This window comes from Augochlora pura, unplaced genomic scaffold (assembly GCF_028453695.1).
Source record: "Augochlora pura isolate Apur16 unplaced genomic scaffold, APUR_v2.2.1 APUR_unplaced_8990, whole genome shotgun sequence".
In the NCBI taxonomy this organism is placed as follows: domain Eukaryota; kingdom Metazoa; phylum Arthropoda; class Insecta; order Hymenoptera; family Halictidae; genus Augochlora; species Augochlora pura.
Window position 1 is genome coordinate 20,415 of NW_027589824.1, and position 7,111 is coordinate 27,525.

Genomic DNA, 7,111 nt, shown 5'->3' on the forward strand with positions numbered 1-7,111 from the left:
AGTAAATCTCGCGGGAGTATCGGACGTCGTTGTCTGGTCTGCGATAAATTTTCGTGTATTCCGTTCATAACCGTTCCCCCTTGGCCGAGCGCGGTCTAGGCAATTAGACTTTCTAACGCAGGCGCGAGCAGCGAGGGGATGGGTGGGCGAGAGGGGGGGGGACCCGGGCGTATATCAATCGCGGTTAATTAGTCGCCGGGTGGAAGGCGCGTTGGGTTCGTGGGCGACGAATAAAGGCCGGGCATGCGCACGCACGAGAAAACATCGGCAACGCGATACCGTTGACCCCGATGGTAAATTGTTTTTCGAGAAAGCTCCGCGGATGCAAAGCCTGCACGCACACGCACACATATACACGCCGCGTTTAATTAATTGCGCACGCACCCGGCGGACAAACACACAGAAACACACAGACAGACACACGGGGCCCCTTGGAACGGGTCTTAAAACCGTGAAAGCTCCGCTCGCGTTGGTACGCCGCCGGCTCCGATTATTTACGATTAATTAACCCCGGCGTTCGATTTAGAGAAATAAATTCCCCGGGCGCGATGTCGCGGCACTTTTTCACCGCATGACTTTTGCCTTGACCGGGGTCAAGCTAGGGGGAAGGAAGGGTAAGCACGCGAAGACCTATTCCTTCGTCCGCCGTTTTCCGGAAAAGGGGAACGCTGGGAAACGAATGGCCGTCCGCGGGAGCCGCGAAGGAGAGACAGAAGACCTGTGGTACAACGTTTTGGCAAACCCGGCGACACCGAATTATTCGCTGTTTATGGAAACGTGCTCTCTCCCATAGGCCGGTTAACAATGGGCCTCCCGGAACGGATAATTCGTTACCGAGACTCCAGGAACGCGGCGCGGCCTGGCTGACCTTTGGATCTCCGCGCGGCTCCTTGACGGATACACCATGGTAGAAGCAATCGAATACTTTCCGTCGTGAAACCGGGAAGAATCGACGACAACTGGCTGGTATCGGTGCACTTCTGACCGCGTCAAAGAGAAATTAAAAGGACCAATTAGGGGACTCGAACGATCCGAGTAGCTCCTACGCGGATTTCGTTCGCCCTCGAAGAAGCCGCGCGACGAGCAGATCCGAGGTGCTGCTCGGTTGCCACTCGTCTTCTCCGGCGCTAATTATCTGCTCTTCTACCTTTGAAGAACCAACGGCCGTGCCTCGAGTGTGCACGCGCGGCCAAGATGCTTCTCTCGCGTCACTTCGGATCGAGACGAACCTGTGTTCTCTCTCTCTCTCTCTCTCTCTCTCTCTCTCGCGCGCGCGGCCAGAGTACCTGAAATCGGTGCGTTACACGTGCGCGCGCGGTCCCCCCCTGTAATCCCGCATCATCACCGATTCCACTCGAGCCTCGCGAAAACTCTGCGAGAACGGTTGACGGTTGCACGCGTTCTCTGACGGACGCGGATATCTCCGATTGTATCGGTGTGGGCCGCCGCCGCCGCCGCCGCCGCCGCCTCGGCGCATTCCACGGATTTTTTTCGCGGATCTTAATCGCGTCTACGTCCACACGGCTGGGCGCCGTCTTCGCGTGAACCGGTGTTGGTAAACAAAAGCCTGGATATCTAAATCGCGAGACGCCTGTATCGCGCGCGCCTCGACGGCTCTCGCGCAGAGAGGGCCCCCTAATACCGGTTCTCCTTATCTGCACACGAATCGAAATCTGGCGTGTCGCACGCGTTTCCACTGCGTTCACCGGGCGGCCCCCGATGCTCTCTCGCGCGCTCTGCACGCACCACCCGAACGCGCCGAACGTTTGCGACAACAGCTCGTAACGTCCACCGGGAACCGGTTGATGTTTCAACAAGCTTGGAGGACGATCCTCGTGTCGAACCGGCGAGGACCAAGTGGATCCGACGCGATTCCGACTACTGTGTTCTCCATCGCGTAGATTATTGTTTTAAGAAGGCCGACGACTGCTCCGTTTCGGCTGGAATGATCGAACTTGACGGCAGTTGCAGACGCGGACTCTGAACTGGACGCTAAACTGTGCACTGGATGGTAAACTCTGCACTGGGTGGTAAACTATGCACTGAACGCTATACTCTGCACTGGACGCTAAACTCTGCACTGGACGCTATACTCTGAACTGAACGCTATACTCTGAACTGAACGCTAAACTCATTTCTTTGGAACAGCGGATGTGCGACCGATCCCTAAACCAGGCTGAGAGTCGAGACGATTTTCGATAGGGGGTATTTCACTTTCGTGAATATCGAGACTGTTTAAAGAGTGATTTTTTGCTATAAATACCGGTTCACAGAAGGAGCAATTAGGCGAGCACCGATTCGATAGAGGATATTTGACTTTCCCCAATATCGAGACTATTTAAAAAGTGATTTTTCCTATAAATACTGCTTCAGAGGTTTAGAAGGAGCAATTAGGCGAGCACAGATCCGAGAGTGGATATTTCACTTTGGTGAATATCGAGACTGTTTAAAGAGTGATTTTTTACTATAAATACCGGTTCACAGAAGGAGGAATTAGGCGAGCACTGATAGGGGATATTTGACTTTCCTGAATATCGAGACTGTTTAAAGAGAGATTTTTTACTATAAATACTGCTTCACAAGTATGGAAGGAGCAATTAGGTGAGCACGTTAGGGGCGAGAACCGAAACCGTAGGCGGAGATGCGACACAGCAGTGCCAGCTTAGTAGGAACATATCGTCGAAATGGTCCAAGAGTTATCCACACTATTTCTCTGCTTTCTAGCCTCACTCAACAACTTCTCTCACTTTCTGAAGCACTGAAGGAACTACGAAATCGAAGAGAAAATCTGTCTACCGAGCGGGAACTTCTGCATAGACATCGTTCCACGATGTTCGAACGAGAATCAGGGTATTCTACGAAGAGGATCGTTTGCACGACGGATTTGCAAGCGCGTTACGAGGTCCGCGCGATTCTCCGAGCCTCGTCGACCGATTTGGAGCAGCGTTGGACCGAGCGTTGCCGAGGAAAATCACTGAAAAAAAAGAACGGTCGACAAACGATGCGTCTCGCGCGATTTTTCCCGATCGTTACGTAATTATCGTGGCAAACTTGTACACCACATCGATTTGGTCGCGCGCGCGCGAGACCTCGGCACGATGCACCATCATCGGCGGTCTCCATCGTCGCAGCTAGGGGAGCCCACTACGCGTTTCAGCATTAGCATACGTCACAGCACAAGGGACATTGGCCCAGTCGATGTGTCGAGGCGAACGAAACGAAACGAAACGAAACGAGACGCGGCGAACCGTTTCCAGGGACCACTTTCGACCCCGTCGTCTCACTTGTCAATCGACGGATCACACTTATCTGATGCGCAAACGATAGACCACATACCTGGGTTCATATCCCGTGTGCTGCCAGTTTTCAGTAACCAGCAGTTACACTGTTACCCCTTCGACGCACTGTATTCTTCAAGCACGATACTATTACTTTCTTTTTTTCTTTTTCTTTTTCCTTTTCTTTTTCCAGCGAACAACCCGGCTGCTGGATCAAAGGTCTACAACACTTTTATCAGCCGCGCGGCGACGACGATTTCTCTCGCACCATGGACCGAGGAACGAGAAGGAACTTGAACGGTGGAGCACCTTGATTATATATAGGAACCTGGTGAAAAATAGGAATTCTACGGTTTTCAAAGCACAAAAACACACAGTTCTCGGATCTCTCCTTCGAGCCGGCTTTTTGCAGAGGAACCAACCACCCTGTCGCCCGTGAATCCGGGGGACTCCGTGAACACCACCGGCTTTAACTATCCTTTCAAAGTTGTGCGCGTCCCGACACTTCGACACTCGTTGTCCAGAACTGCGTGCTGCTGCTGCTGTTGCTGCCGCTGCCGCTGCTGCCGACGTTGAATCTGTCGTAGGCGATGGCGTTGGTGAAGGTCGATCATTCGAGGTCCCCGGTGTTTCCGGTCCAGCGATTTCCTCCGGTGGCGGAACCGGGTCGCGAGCAACTGATTCGTCCGTGTGGCACACCGTGGGACACGCCGTGCCGCCGAGACACCGAGATGGTAGCAGCTAGTAGGTAGGCGTGCGGACGAGACGGATTGGTGATGATGCTGATGCTGCTGCTCGGCTCTTGTTGCCTGGTTCCGGCACGAGTTCCGGGTGAAACGACACGTCACGACGGGCCAGCAAGCGGACACGGAACGAGTCCAAGCGGTACTACGGGTGATACGGGCACGGGTCGCGCGCACTGTCAGGAACCACCGTGTTTGATCTCCCGTTCGGATCACCGATTTCCTCGCCGGCACACACGCGCCGCGCGAACCCGATCTCGAACCCGACGATAATCCTTGGCGAGCGTGTGGCGGCCAGAGCCCGGCCGGCAGAAAAATACGTACGTCCGCGACCGCGTCCAACCCCTCGGTAAACGCAAACGATGCAGGACCCGTGACGAGGGGGTGGTTAGAGTGCGTTGCTCGTTGCGTGAAAACGGCGGCGAAGGCTCGCCGGGCTCCGCGGCTCTCTCTCTCTCCACGCACAGAATAATATTTTAATGAAGGAAAGACCGGACAGCGAAGTGCCCACGTCGGGTCGCGCTGCCGAACTGCTCGCTTCCCCGCCCCTCCGCGGCCAGCCGCTTCCACCCCTCCACCGGCACCGGGTCGGTCGAGTGCGCTCCGTGTCCGGACAATCCCCACCATGTGGCACACCACCACACCGAGCCGCGCTCTCGCGCCCCTCTCCGGCGCGGGCACCGCGGCAGCTGCGCCGCTGCAATGGTGGGAGCGAAGGGGCGTGACCGGCCGATGCGAGCGGGCGTGGCCTGTCCGAGCCCTGGATGCTGCGCCGTCTCTGCTTGGTGGGAGACCTCGCAGCGCTGTTCTCCCTCCACGGCCGTGTCGGTTGCCCCCACCGCGCCGCGTGGAACACGGCCGGCCAAAGACAGCGCTTCGGCGACAGCGCAGAAGCTGAGGACGACTCCGCTAAGACACCGTGCCGCCTGGTGGGGGAACAGGCGCGAGTCGCCGCACCGCTTCTGCCTTGCAACTTCCCGGATATTTTTCCGGTAAACTTTCCTCTCCGAAGGGTAGGCTCTCTCTCCTCGTCCTCTCTCTCTCTCTCGCTCTCTCTCTCTCCCTTTCTCTCCCTCTCGCTCCCTCTTCGCTCGCCTGTCCGGACGTATCGTCTGCTTGACTCGATCGAAGATCCAGGATTTCCGACGGGAGGAGACGCCGGTAGACGTCTTCGTTGCGTATACTTTTATTCTCTTCTTTCTCATTTTTCTCTTTTTTTTTTCCACCGTCTTCCCGACGAGCTCCCGACGAGCTCCCGACGAGCCCCTGTGAGAGTTTATCGGTGTGCCTGTGCATGATATTCTCCTTTTCAGGACCTGTTAAAATGTGACTCGCGTCTCCGGCCGTTCAAGTTAGATCAATTCCGTCGAGTTTCGGCCGGGGTGGCAAGTGTGCGTTTTCGGTGTCTAGTCGCGTTCTCGTTACCAAGGCGTGCTCCGCGCTCTACCCCTCTTCTTGTTCATTTTACCGTCAACCTACCGCCGCCGCCGCGGCTCGTATACCTTTTTCTAGTTGTCGCCGTCGAGCCGGCAACTTTTAACTGGATACCTGTGCGCTACCGAGACTGTCTGTTCTCCCCCGACCGATGCTTCGGTTCTCGTGTGGTTCGTGTTAGCAACTAGAAGGAAAACATTGACGTATCTTTCTCGTATAAACGATGCACGATGGTTGTTTGCTGCAACTACCTGCACGGATTACAGAGTGATGAAATGTCAGTTATTCCGCTAACCGATATAAAAGCCTAGGGTTACCGCCATTGTGATGTTCCCGGTGCTGCCGGCTATGGACGGTATTTCAAGAAATGACGACTGTGAATTTGTCGTCTACGACTTTTAGCATCGAACAGAGACTTTCGAGGGACCTTCGATTCCTCTGACAGATGCTCGTTTTTGCAGTCTATTCTCGGCTGTGGTGATAATCTCGATCGACCATTTGTTTAAATTTCTCCTAACGGAACATTAACTGTATCGTTTTCTATTTTTGTATTTGAATTATATAAAAATAATACACGCGCTTCTGTTTTTTAAAAAGTGTTCTAAATGAATATAATTGACAATTATTACGAACATCTTGAGTTTTGTGTCAGGTTTTATCATGTTCGTAGATCGAATATGTTCAACCACTTAATATATGATTAATCACCGACAAAAGTAGCGTGTTTTCTGGCTATTCTTAAGAACTTTAAGGTTTTGTGCGGACAACGTGGTTAAAGACAGTGATTCGTCTGTTCAGCAGAATTTGTAGACAATAAAATAGTATTAGTATACTCTCAGTGTCATTTTAAAATCAACAATCTATGAATCATTTTTGTGTTCACAAATCGCCTAACTCATTACTATGCAAGGGAAACATACGAAGAATGTCTCGTTGAGATACGAATTCGATATGAATTAGGATCGTACCACGAAATAGCATATATAAATCATACAAAAGAAAGCTTTATTTCACTCCCCCTTCGAAATTGTTCTAGTTAACCCTTTGCACTCGAAGCCATTTCAATTTGAAATAATTTTTCCGGCTTCTGGTATCTCCATTTTATAGAACAAAATTCATTCTATGAATATGAAATCGAGTCTCGTGACTCGTATAACATTCACGCTTCAAATAATAATTTTTTAAATAATAATTCAATAATTTTTTAAATCCAAGCTTTGGCGATAAAAATAATTTTGGAACGCTTTACGACAATTTTAATGGCGCTGCAGAGCCAAAGGGTTCACTACATGACATCAGCCCCACGAGTGCAAAGGGTTAATATGCGATTTGAACGATCTAGCGAGAATTTATTTAAAAAAGAGTCCTTTGCTTTTAAATACGAATTTTAATATCGAAACACCTGTCTTTCGGATGAGCTTGAAATCGACGAAATCAGCGTTCAATAAATTTAACAAAACGGTTAAGCAGCAGGACTCTGTTCGTTTTCGTGGGCGATCGATCAAATGGCAACGATCACGATCGTGGAGGGTTGAATCGGCTGTGTTCGAGGAGCAAGCGGCAAGAAGAAGAAGAAGGGAGGAGAGGGAGAGAAATCTGTGAATGGATGGTCCGAAAGGGAGAAGGCACCGTTCGTTCAAAAAAGGATCCCCGCTC

General features: G+C 51.9%; 1 protein-coding gene across 1 annotated transcript in view; it reads right to left on the minus strand.

Annotated features, from left to right (window-relative positions):
• The window catches only part of LOC144478193 (zinc finger homeobox protein 3-like), a 22,959-nt gene extending 17,947 nt beyond the window's left edge, over window positions 1–5,012 (minus strand). The window contains exon 1 of the mRNA XM_078195931.1: window positions 3,337–5,012. The gene's annotated coding sequence lies outside the window, so the exon portion shown is untranslated. The remainder of the gene's footprint in view (window positions 1–3,336) is intronic.
• Window positions 5,013–7,111: the final 2,099 nt, after the last annotated feature.